The sequence below is a fragment of the Ursus arctos genome, unplaced genomic scaffold, assembly GCF_023065955.2.
Source record: "Ursus arctos isolate Adak ecotype North America unplaced genomic scaffold, UrsArc2.0 scaffold_1, whole genome shotgun sequence".
In the NCBI taxonomy this organism is placed as follows: Eukaryota; Metazoa; Chordata; class Mammalia; order Carnivora; family Ursidae; genus Ursus; species Ursus arctos.
Window position 1 is genome coordinate 6,798,699 of NW_026622763.1, and position 13,934 is coordinate 6,812,632.

The following is a 13,934-nucleotide window of genomic DNA, read 5'->3' on the forward strand; positions in this document are numbered from 1 at the left end:
AACTCTTTGTGACTTTGACTTAGGCAATGTTTTTAGATATGACACTAAAAATACAAGAGAATAAATAAGATAAAAATAAAATAGATCAACGGGGCAGTGTCAAATTTAAAATATTTTGTACTCTCAAAAGACACCATCAAGACAAGTACAAGATAAACCAAAGAATGGGACAACATTTTTTAAAAATAATATATCTGACCAGAGACTTATTTCTAGAATATATAGAGTTATCACAACTCAATAATAAAAAGACAATTCAATTTTTTTAAATGGACAAAGTGAGAAGATATGCAAATGGCCATAAGGACATGAAATAATACTCAATATCATTAGTCATTAGGGAATTGCAAATCAAAACTATGAGATACCCCACCATACCTGCTATCATGGATATAATCAAAATGACGGAAAACAAGCTTTGACAAGGATGTGGAAAAATTGGAATCCTCAGATACTGCTATTAGAAATGTAGAATGGTGCAACCACTTTGGAAAACAGTCTAACTCTTCATATGCCCAACATAGAGTTACTGTGTAATCCAACAATTCTACTCCTAGTATACACTTAAGGGAATTAAAAACATGTGTCCACACAAAAACCTGTACACAAATATTCATAGAAACATTAGGCATCAGGGGCTCCTGGGTGGCTCAGTTGGTTAAGCCTCTGCCTTTGGCTTGGGTCATGATCCTGGGATCTAGCCCTGCATTGGGCTCTCTGTTCAGTGGGGAGCCTGCCTCTCTCTCTGCCTGCCCCTCTCCCTGCTTGTCTTCTCTCTCTCTTTTTTCTGTCAAATAAATAAATAAAATCTTAAAAAAAAAGAAACATTAGGCATCATAGCCAAAAATTAGAAAAACCCAAATATTCATTATCTGATAAATGGATAAATAAAACCTGACATATCAATACTATGTGATATTATTTGATAATAGAAAATGGATATCTGCTACATAGTATAACACAGATGAACCTGGAAAACATTATGCTAAATCAAAGGAACTAGTCACAAAGTACCATATTAAATGATTCAGTTTATAAGAAATGTTCAGAATAGGCAAATTTCAAGAGAGTAGAAGAAAATTAGAAATTGTTTAGGTCTGGATGAAATGGAAGGATTGAGATAATGGCTCAGAGGGGTAAGGTTTCTTTTTGGTGTAATGAAAATATAAAAGTGAGTGTGGTGATTGGTGCACAACTTGATGACTATACTAAAAAGCACTCAATTGTATACTTTGCTGAATTTTATGGTATGTAAAATATTTCTTAATTAAGCTGTTAAAAAACATATGGCTAATATAGTAATAGTTTTTGGAGTTGTTTCAGTTTTTTGATTCAATGCTTTTATTATGTTCTGGAGGACGGCATCCCATCCTCATGGGACATTGCTTCTAAGCTGATGTTTCAACTACATTTTTAGATGACACTTCAAAACGCCATTGAGATAGCAGATTCTGAGTAGCGCACTGCATGATATGACCAGTGGGTGCCATGATCATAGACTTGTTCCCACATCTTTTTTCCCATAAAGAAGATCCTCTCATTGAATTCAATTTTCTGTAGGATTCCATTATTATGAATTAAGTATCCCATATATTGTTGAAGTGAGATCCTGAAGGCATGAAATGTAAACCCATATTGGAACAGCTCTCTGATACTTTATAAAATTATATATATATATATATATATATATATTTCTAGTTGTTTTCAGTGAGAAAGCTGATGTGCTATAATTTGTCAGAATTTAAAATGTATTTAGTTCTCTTTGAGTCCCAGTGACTGATACCTTGCTGATGTTCAATAAATAGTGTATTAAAAAAATAATGACTTATCTTGGAGTCTCATGAAGTCTGTGGAGTTTAATTCAGTTCATAAGAGAAAAATGGCACATGACTGGTTGAAGTAAGGGGGGGAAAGCTTTTAGTTGGGGTAACTTTATAGCAAAGACACAAAGGGTACACTACATGGTAATTTATGTTAATGAGACAATCTTATTACATTGGAAAAGCATTTGTTAATAATGAAAGACAAAGTGAGAACCAGTTTAATACACTAATGATAGAAAAAGTTATTGGATTATATACAGTGAAACAAGAACTCCCAGCCTCCTGTAGTAAGCAGACTTGCACCTTTTTATCAGAATTCCCATATGCTATTAAGTATGGGAGATAGCTCGTTAAAAAAAATCTTGGACCCAATTAATCTCCCAGACTGTTTCAGGTGGAGTTTACTAGCATTCAACAGACTATCTCTGCCATGCCCATATTTCTTTTACACGTTTATCTTTTCAAACTTCCTTTATCATCATTAAATTTATCAGATAAGAATCTTAGTTAATCTGCATGAACTAAGAGTAAAGTATTTATTTTCTAACTCAGTAAGAAACTAAATACAGCTAATACAGAGACTAAAGAGATTCCATTACACCGTGGTTATTCAGGTTTTTTTCATTTTTCTGCTCAGTGATTTTTTTCTGTGTGGCTTTCCACTGTGAATCTCCTTGTGTCCATAAGAGTCATTTATTTTTACTTTTCTATATGTTATCTCCCAGCAGGAAAAAAAAGAAATGATGAAGTGCAAATGTGACATGTTAACAGAAGTCCCAGCCTCTGCCCCATAAGATTTGCTGATGTCTCCTCACCCAGAACTAGCTAATGTAATTTATTTGTTTTTTAACTGGGTGTAGGAGGTGAGTGGGGGACAGGTATTTGTTAGCATGAAGCAAGGAAAGAATGACTATTGGGTAGACCACCAGGAGAATGAGTTCATGACATCAATGATTCGAAATCATTATTTGAAAGCATGGTGAGAATAATTCTTATCAGTTTAATGTATGCATATGCATTTTAACAGCACATTTTACAAAAAGGGGAGAAATTAATAGGCTCCCTCATACCCCAGCCCTGCCACTCCTCAGATGCCTCCAAATTTTACCATTTCTGTTCTTTAATCTCAAGGTCACTGATATAATTCTACATAAGCATATACAATTAATTTTTAATTCATCAAACATATAATATTTATTGATACACAATAAGAAAACAGATATTTAGTTCATTTATGTTGTCTTTCCACGCCACTTTTCCTGATATCGAGTTTTAGTATCATTTAAAATTTTTGTAAATATAATGAATTAAAAGCATATACTGAAGCATTTTCTTCCAGATATTTCTTTGAGGTGTATTTTTTGATCACGACTTGCCAATGTAAACATATAGGAATCTAAACCCTTTACTATACTTTTCTCCCCAGCTCCGTCTTTACAAATTCTGTCAACCATGTCCTTAGAGTGGAAATTTCAGTCTATTTGGTGATGATAATTAACTCTTGACTTTTCCTTCCGCAGGTTGCTATGGTCAGCTTTAGGGTCAGATTGTCCATTTCTTATGCAGTTCAGGATTTATTCTGAGGTCTCCATTTTTAAAATAAAATTTTGTTAGTGAAAAACTATGTCACTGTTACTGTATCATTATAGACAATCTAGCTTCTTATATATTTGAATACCACCTATTTCATTTTTACTGGAAATGTTATCAATGCACTCCTGATTCAGTTTGGACTGTTTACTAAGCCCACTGATTGGTTTGCATTCTGCCCTCTCTCCAGATGGATTTTTGGATAAGTTCCACTCCTCATTTACCATGGAAGTCTATCTTTTTCTTGGTTTTTGTTTTGTTTTGGACCAGATTATAGAAATTTCTTTAGAAAGTGTGCATGGAAAATACACTTTTTGAATCCTCACAAGTCTGAACATGACTTTATCTTTGCCCTATCAAAGTTGACTATTGTTCTATCATGGTATCGGATAGTATGTTCAAATTGTTTTCCCTCAAGAACTTTGAAGGCTGCTTTATTTATTTCTGGCATCCAAGATTGTTAATGAGGAATTTAACATTACTTGTTAATTCTTTCTTCCTTCCTCCCTCCTTCCTTTCCCTCTCCCTTTCTCCCTTCTCTCTCTGTCTCTGTCTCTTTTTTTCTTACTTTTTCTGATTTCCCTGAACATTTGTAGTATCTTCTGTTTAATCTTGGTGGAGGTAGAAGTTATTTTTGTATTTATCCCATTTGGTACTTACTGAGAACTTTCCATAAGAATCCTCATGTTTTTCTTCATGTCTGGGAAATGTTCCTATATTACTTATTTGATATTTTTTCTTCCTTTTTTTCTGACTTTTTATGGGAACTTTTTGTAGAAGGATATTAGGACTTCTAGGTTAATTACCTGTATTTTCATTGTCCCAAAATTTCTGTCTTCTTTGCCTTTTTGGGGGGAGGGAGGACTAACTGTATAGTTTTTCCCCAAATTTACCTACAAGTAATAGATTTTCCCACGTATTTCTACTCTTCTAGATTTTTTCTTTAAATTTTCTGATTGATCTCATTTAATAGAAGCAAACATTTTTCGAAGCTCTCTGAGATAACAGTTATTTGTGTGTTTATTTGTTTATGCTCATTCAGGTGCCTCTGCTTCCTTGGAAATCAAGTGTTCTGTTTTATTTTTTGTTATACTTGGATTTTTTTCATGTTACATGGTGATGCTTGGTTGTTGTGAGAGAAATTTGGGGAACAACTTCTATTTAATAATTTATCTTCTTAACTATTTAATCGATTGACTTTGAATTACTTTCATAGTTTAGCCAACTCTGATTCCTACCTGGTGATATATTGGGCTGGGGATCTCCTCACTGTGTTACCCATTAGCATGTTTCTAATTACTTTTACTATTTTAGTGTCTTAAAGAATCTAATTCACTGAGGAGCCCCAAATATATCTACATTAGTTGCTTATTGCTGCTATAGTAAATTCATGCAAAATTAGTGAATTATACTACATAAATCCATTATCTTATAGTTTTAGAGATCAGGAATCTGAAATGGCCTTCAGAGGACTAAAGTTGAGATGTTGGCAGAGCCGTGTAACTCCTGGGAGCTCTAGGGGACAGTCCATGTTCTTGTCTCATACACCCTCTCTAGGTTATCGGCACTCCTTGGCTCATGGTGCCTCTACTTTCAAACCCAGCATCAAGACATCTGTTTCCATCAACATATTGCCGACTCTGTGTCTGACATGGTTTCCTCCTTCTTCTAATGGCTTATAATTCCATTGGGTCCACCTAATAATTCAGGATAGTCTTCCTATAGCAATACCCTTAATTTAATCATGTCAACAAAGTCACTTCTGCTGTTTAGGGTATCATATCCATAGGTTCCAAGGATTAGAATGTGAACATCATTGACTTGGGGTGGGAGGTGTCATTAATCAATTGACCACACAGTTTATGTTGTCCTAGGCAATTCCTTTTGGTTTGGTTCTTTATCATCTAGGGATCTTGAGACACAGGTAATGATTGTATTTTAATGCTGCCAACTTGAATAAGGAAATTTAATCATTTCCTTCAGACCAATGCTTATGACTTGTGCACCCTTAGATGTTAGCACAGTGCCTCATATGATGCAGGTGCAGAGCAATTATTAACAAAATGAATTATATTGTGTTATTAATTTTATGACATAAACATAGTATCCATCTTATTTGACAAATCAATAATTAAAAAATATATTTTATTGTTTATGACATATTTATGTATACATCTGTATGCTTGCTATTCACAGGTCTCTAAGTCATTTATTTATTTGTTTATTTAAGATTTATTAATTTATCTGAGGGAGAGAGCACTGATGTGAGTGAGGGGAGGGCAAAAGGAGAGAATCTTTCAAACAGACTCTCTGCTGAGTGCAGAGCCCCACACAGGGTTCGATCCCATGACCCATGAGATCATGGATCCCATGATCCAAGAGATCATGACATGAGCCAAAACTAAGAGCAGGACATTTAACCTAATGAGCTACCCAGGAACCCCTATTTCCAGACCTTTTAAAAGTTGTGACAGAGCCTCTTCTCATATCTCTAGCATCCTGGATCATGCACCTGGCACATAATAGGTATTCGGAAAATACAAGTCCTTGTGAGCAGACCATCATGCAGTGAGTGTCAGTGGATGTTCCGTCTGTGGGAGGAGCCAAGCCTGGTGAGCATCCACATGATTATGATTATGGTCCATATTGAGCAGTAAGCTCTGGTTTAATTTTTTAAACTGTGTAATTCTTTCCTCATAATAGGCTATTTACATGCATGATTTTAGTTAATGCTCATAGCAAACCTATTAGTAATTATCATTATCCCTCTTTTCATAAAAAGGGAGTATAGAGATTTTAATCGACTTTTCCAAATTCTACAACTAGGAAGTAGCTGAACTGGCACTTCAGACCCAAGTTTATTTGTGAAAGCCCATGCTTTTTCTACTTCACTACATTAATATCCCTTTGTAAATTTTGAAGCATTGTTGTGGACAGACCTCATTCAAGGCACATGCTTTGGGTTGCATTTTAAGGGAGGTATAATTAATACCAAGTACTTTCAGTAGCCTGGTGATCACAAGGGGCACTTGTCTCAAAGACCGATCTTCTCTCTTGTGAGACTCCAGAGGGGATACAAGTGCAGGACTAGAAAGGTCTGCCTTACCTGTGTTTGCTTTATGTTACCAGGCCAATGAAACTCCATAAATCTGTTCTTGTCTTTGTTCTTACTGAGTTTGGTCTGCCCTATGCACAGTCTTTCAGGCAGTAACCTCCATCCATCAGAATTGTTATGTGATTTTACCTCTGTGCTTCTTGTGTTTGCTTGTGTTATCAACAGATGTTTTAGCCACATATCTGCAAAATTATACATTCAATAAAAAATTATTGATTGATTGACATAGGCCAGCCCTGTGCCAGCACACTATATTGGAAGGGATAGAAACATAGGGAAATGCAATGAAATTTGGCATTCAATAATGGAAATATATGTAAAGAAAGAACAAATGATTAGTAATGTATCTCTGAATGGTGGTAGTATACATCAATAAGAGTGAAGCCAGGCTGAGTTTTGAGCAATGAGGAAAAACAGTAGGACAGCAAGATAAGAGATGGGAGTAAGTTGGTGTGAGATGCTATTGAGGGATATGGCTTATCACAGCTACCTGAACTCATGTAAGTTATCTTCTTGTGGAAAAATAAAGAAAGCAAGTGTTTGAGTGTCTGTGTGCACACACGCATGCACACGTGTGTGTGTGTGTGTGTGTGTGTGTGTGTGTGTGTGTGTAGTGGTACCATTTAGTAAAATGTTGAAGCCTAAAGTAGAGCAACTCAGGGTAAAATTTTAAATTTTGGTTTTGAAATGTTAAGTCTGAGATTATAATTGGAGATAACCAATAGAATTATTGAGTAGGTAAGTGATTAGCAGCTTAGCATTTGGAGTATATTTGGTGAAGGGAGGCATAAATTTGAGACAATGGACATATAGATATTTGAGACCATGGGACATGAGAGAAAGAACATGTCAGATGAGACTGAACTTTGAAGGAGGGGATCCAACACAGTAGACTAAGGACAGACAATAGGACTAGAAGAAACCAGAAGAGGGTAACATCCTAAGATCCAAATGAAAGTTAGTGCTTTAAGGAGAAGAAAACAAAAATAAATCAATGAATTAAATTTAAAAGAATAAAAATTTAAAAAGAAAGAGCAATTGCTTGTGTCAAAACTGTGACGTGGACTGGGGTCCTTGGGTGGCACAGTCCGTTAAGCATCCAACTCTTGTTTTCTGATCAGGTTGTGGTATCATGGTGGTGAGATCAAGCCCTGCCTTGGGCTCTGCACTCAGTGTGGCATTTGCTTGGTATTCTCTCTCCCTCTCCCTCTGCCTCTCCTGCTCATGCTCTCTCTCTTTCTTCAAATAAATAAATCTTTAAAAAAAATGTGATGTGGACAAAATAACATGAAATGTGGTAAATGTGGAGATCAAAGGTATGCAATATCATTTAAAGGAATAAAAAAGCAGTACATGCTGTTTTTTATTGTTTATTACCCCCACCCTCTCCAGTCGGGCAAATACATTATTTGCTGTTGTCTATCTTGCTCTGTGCCCATTAAGACAGATCTCCAGCTGCAACTCACATGTTGCCTTGCCTTCTCTGGCTTGGGAGTTCAGAATATTTTATATAAAATATAAAATTTCTGACTTTTCACGAAAGACTAATAAACACCTGAGAATCTGATATGTAGGCTCCTACACTAGCATGGAAATGATGGGCAAGAGCTGAGAAGCAGCTGTATCTTTGAAATATGGCAAGTACTGTCCAATTGCCCACAGTTCCCAATGACCACCCATATGCACCTAGGCATGTATTCATGGATTGCTTAAATATTTACACTGGCTTCTGGAACCCTCTGGGCATATGCAATTTAACTGCTGCAAGGTGGTCACCAATGAAGAATTTGTGTACAAGGATTTGTGTAATAGCAACATGGCTTGGTATGTAGAGAAATTATCTGTTATCCCCACAAGTACTTCCTCACACCAGATTCACTGTGGGGCTTCCTGAATCCTTTCTTTCTGACTCTAGTCCATTAACGTTGTTACAGATCCAAGGGCCACAATGAGACGTTGTTGCCAACACGGCGCAAACATGGCTGAATGGCAGCAGGACATTTCTACTTCACACTGAACTTTCTATCATCAGGTCTGTTTCCATCGGCAACCTCTCCAAACCATACACTTTTCAGTTGCTATTCCCTATGTGAACTGCAGGAAAATGAGGGTTCCAAACAGGATCATATTTCTGCTTGTCCGATGCCTTGGTGGAATCAATCAGAGCGAGTAATACCAGGAAGACTGAGAGATGGCAAAGAAGGATTAGTAAATACGATTTTATTCCAAAAAACCGCATAACCTAAAAGAACGATTTGTGGATCTGACAGAAGATCTTGCAATTGAATATCACTTTGCAGCAGTAGAATTGCTGCTAAGGCTGTCAGCACACAGCAGGTGGTTGGAAGTTGGCAACTTTTACGAAAGCCATTTATATTACAGTGCATTTCATGTAAACAGTGACAATAAAAAGCTAAAATGTTCCAAGAATAAGATGCAAATATTACAAATGGGCTTTCTTCAATAAGAATTTAGGCAGTTGTGCCTTAATTAAAATAAAGAATAACCTTAAGATACCATCCACATATTTGATATATTTTTGGCTCAGAGTGCTATTGGCAAACTATTCACCACAGTTACTCTGTAGATTCCTGTTAACTTTGGTGAATCCGCTGTTTTGGAGACTACTAACAATATTCCACTTCTTTTCAGTTTCCAATTGGTTCAGTGCTTTTAAGTTTTGGAAGATACAGTTTCTTTTTTTCTGTGTATTTTCAATGACACCCACAGTACCACAGTACTAGTCCTAGAAATAATCAAGTACTTTTTCTGTTCATCCTTGGAAACCCTCAATTTTTAATGATGACATAACCATAGAGACTAGACTCTCCCTGAAGATTTCTTTAAGTAAAATCCTTTAATATGCTAAAACCTAGAAACAGATAAGTTCACAATAGATTAAATTCTCTAGGTTATCATTAAACCTCTTTGTGTTCCAGTTAGTAAATTTTAGTAAACTAATCTGGATCAAATAAAATTCAAAACAACTAAATAATGGTAGCTATGTCAACTGTACTATTACACTGAGGGGCAGAAGAAAGTATGAAATATGTTACCTGTATCAAGCTGTGTACAATCTTAAAAACACATAAATATATATTTTATATTATGGCATTTTATATTTGTAGGTTACCACAAAGTCTCCTTGAAACAATTGGTTTTGTTTGTTATACTGAAGAGAGATATATCAGATATTTGGTATAAAATTTAAACAAACCTAAAACCAGATATTTTTAAAAAGCACAAAATCAGGTTGTGGGAGTTTAAGTTACTTCCTAAAGAACTTATATAATGTATAGCTTACTTAGGATTAAACCAGGTATCTCTCTCTTCTCTCCTTCCCTCCCTTCCTTCTTTTCCCTCCTCCATTTATTTTTTTTAACTCTGGTAAAATATTCATAAAATAAAATTTAGCATTGTATCACTTTAGGAATTCAATGCAGTAGGGGCACTGGTGGCTCAGTTGGTTAAGCGACCTACTCTTGATTTTGGGTCAGGTCATGATCTCAGGGTCCTGAGTTCAAGCCCCATGTTGGGCTTCATGCTGGGTGTAGATCCTGTTTGGGATTCCCTCTCTTCCTTTCCCCACCCCCTCTCTAAAAAAAAAGAAAAAAAAAAAAGAATTCCCTGGCATTAAGTGTGTTTACAATGTTATACAATTATCACCACTACCTGTTTTCAGAACTGTTTCCTTGTTCTAAGTAGAAACACCATACCCATTAAACAACCACTCTCCGTTTCTTGTCTCTGGCAGCAACCCTTTTACATTCTGTTTCTATGAATTTGACCATTCTAGGGACCTCATGTAAGTGGAATCACACAGTATCTTTTTCTCTTTTTGTCTTCTTGTAACTGGCTTATTTTATTCAGCATAATGTCTTCAAGCTTCATCTATATTCCTAACATTTTAGCACGTGTCAGAATTCCCATCATTTTAAGGCTGAATAATATTCCATTCCATACATAATATGCATATACCATATTTTGTTTTTCTAGTCATCTGATGATGGCACTTGAGTTGTTCCTACATTTTGGCTATTGTGAATAGTGCTGCAACAGACATGAATGTACAAATAGCTCTTTGAAACTCTTAAATCTTTTAGAAGTAGAATTTCCAAATCATGTGGGAATTTTATTTCTAATATTTTGAGGTGTCATGACATTGTTTTCCATAATGGCTGTACCTTTTTTATATTCTAAAGCAACAGTACACAAGGGTTCCAATTTCTCCACATCCTTACTAACATTTATATTCTTTCTTCTTTTCTGTCTCTAAAATAGCCAATCTGGAATGTGTGAGGTGGTATCTCACTGTAGTTTTGAATTGTATTTTCCTAATAGTGATGTTGAGCATCTTTTCATGTGCTTTTTGGTCATTTGCATTTCTCTTTGGTGAAAAGTCTATCCAAATCCTTATCCTATCCAAAAAATTGCCCTTTTTTTCTTAATTAGGTTGTTTGATTTTTATTACTAAAGCAAATGAGTTTTTTTTTTTTTAAGATTGTGTTTATTTTTATTTTAGTGAGAGAGAGAGAGCAAACATGAGCAGGGGAGAAGCAGAGGGAGAGGGAGAGAATCTCCAGCAGACTCTGTGTGTTGAGTGGATAGCCTGATCTGGGGTTTGATTCCAGGACCCTGAGATTATGACCTGAGCTGAAAGCAAGAGTTAATCACTCAAATGACTGAGCCAACCAGGTGCCCTGGAAAGGAGTTCTTTATATATTCTAGATATGAATCCCTTATCATATACATGATTTGCAAGTAGTTCTCAGATTCCATGGCTTGCTTTTCATTATGTTGATTGTGGTGCACAGAAAATTTAAATTTTAGGTAATGTGATTTATCTGTTTTGTTTATTTTTCCTGTACTTTGTGACATGTCCAATAAATCATTCTCACATCCAGTGTCATGAAGCTTTTCCCTTATGATTCCTTCTGAGTTAATAGTTTTAGGTGTTACACTTAGGTCTTTGATCCATTATGGATTAATATTTGTATATGGTGTAAGGGAAAAGTTCAGCTTCACTTATTTTACATGTAGATATCAAGCTTTCCCAACACCATTTGTTTTCCTTTTTCCATGAATGATTTTGGCAGCTTTGATGAAAATCATTTGAGCATGTTAGGATTTATTTCTGGATCCCATTCTACTTTCTTGGTCTATGTTTATCTCTAACCCAATACTACACTATTTTGATTACTGTAGCTTTGTAATAAATTTTGAGGTAAAAAAAATATATATATATGTGACCTCCAATTTTGTTTCTCTTTTTCAAGGTAGTTTTGGCTATTCAGTGCCCCTTGATGGATGCATCCCTTTGAGATGGATTTTTCTACTTCTGAGGAAAAACATCATTGGGATTTTGATAGGGATTGTATTGAATCTGTACATCACTAGGATACTATTGACATCATACCATTAAGTCTTCCATTCAGTATACATGGGAAGTCTTCTCATTTATCTGCATCTTCTTTAACTGATTTCAACAACTTTTTTTTTTTTTTTTAGTTTTCTGTGTACAACTTGTCATGTTGCTGGTTAAATTTATTCCTAAGTATTTAATTCTTTTTGATTATATGTTATATGTAATTGTTTCCTTAATTATTTTTCAAGTGGCACATTGTTAGTATATAGAAATATTATTGGTCTTTGTGTACTGATTGTTTTTAAAAGATTTTATTTTTTTATCTGACAGAGAGAGAGAGAGAACACAAGCAGGAGGAGGGAGAAGCAGACTCCCCACTAAGCAGGGAGCCTGACATACTGGCCTCGTGGAGTTAGTTTAGAAGTGTTCCCCCTTCCTCAATTTTTTACTAAGAACTCAAAGAGTGTTGGTATTTATTTTTCTTTAAATGTTTGGTAGAATTTACTAGTAATGACTGCTGGTTTTCTGCTTTTTGTTGCTTGGGAAATTTTTATTACTAGTTCAACCTCCTTACCAGTTTCAGTACAGCTTTCTATTTCTTCACGATTCATTCTTGCTATCTAGATTATCTAATTTTTCAGTATACAGTTGTTCATAGTATACTGACAATATCCTTTTTTTTTTTTACTTATTTGAGTCTTCTGTTTCCTTTTTTAGTCTAGCTAATTGTTTATTAATTTTCTCAATCATTTTGAAGAACTAACCCTTTGTTTCATTTATTTTCCATTCTCTATTTTGTTTATCTCTGCTCACAGTACTGTTTTCTTCCTTTTGCTAGTCTCAGGTATAGTGCATTCTTATTTTCTAGTTTCTTAAGGTAAACATTTAGATTGTTGGTTTGAGATATTTGTTCTCTTTAAATGTAAGCATTTATAGCCATAAATGCCCCTTATCAGAACTGCTTTCACTGCATCCCATAAGTTTTATTAGGCTGTGTTTTCATATTCATTTGTCTCAAGATATTTTCTAAATTCCTTATGATGTCTTTGAACCACTGTTTAAGTATATATTGCTTAATTTCCAGACATTTTTCAGTTTTCCTTCTGTTATCAATTTCAAATTTAAGTCCATTGTGATTGAAAAGACATATTATTTTATTTCAGTGTTTTTTCAATGTATTAAGAATTGTTTTGTGACTACACATATGGTCTATCATGGAGAATATTCCATGTGTATTTGAGAAAACTGTGCAATCTACTGTTGTTGAGTGTAGTGTTCCATTAATGTCTTTTAGGTCCAGACTTTCCAGCAGTGATGACCTCCCCACGAGTACATGCCTTTCACAAAGGACCTCTTCCACCTGTCCCCAGAAGAGAAGCACAAGAAGGAATGCCTGCTGCAGAGCCCCAACTCCTACTTCATCCATGTTAAGTGACCAGGATGCTACAAAATCACCATCATCATTAGGCATGCACAAACTGTAATTTTGTGTGTTGGCTGGTCCTCTTTCCTTTTCCAGCCTACAGGAGGAAAAGCTAGGCTCACAAAAGGATGCTCCTTCGGATGGAAGCAGCACTTTCAGTGCTAAATCAAGATGAATGGGAAACTATCCCAATAAGTAGATTTTGGATTAAAAAATGTCTTTTAGGTCTAGTTTATTAATACTGTCATTGATATCCTCTGTTTCTGTATTGACCTTCTATGTTGTTCTATCCATTACTTAAAGTAGACATAGGAGTCTTCCACTATTATTATGGAGCTTCCTATACTACCTGGTTGTACCAATGTTGGCTTCAGATATAAAGGAGCTCAGGGTTTGGTGCATATGTGTTTGTAATGTATCTTTTGAAGAAATGACACTTCCATTATTATGTAATGACTAAATAATTTCATTTTTTAAATATTAATATAACCACTCCTATTTTTGTTTGGTTACAATTTATATGGAATATTTTTTTTTCTTGTTTCATTTGCAACACAAGTTTTCCCTTAGATCAAAAGTGAGTTTCTTATAGATATTATATAGTTGGATACTGTGTTT

General features: G+C 35.2%; 1 pseudogene; it reads left to right on the forward strand.

Annotated features, from left to right (window-relative positions):
• The first annotated feature begins 13,226 nt into the window (after positions 1-13,226).
• LOC113263372 (40S ribosomal protein S27-like) lies at positions 13,227-13,481 on the forward strand (annotated as a pseudogene).
• Positions 13,482-13,934: the final 453 nt, after the last annotated feature.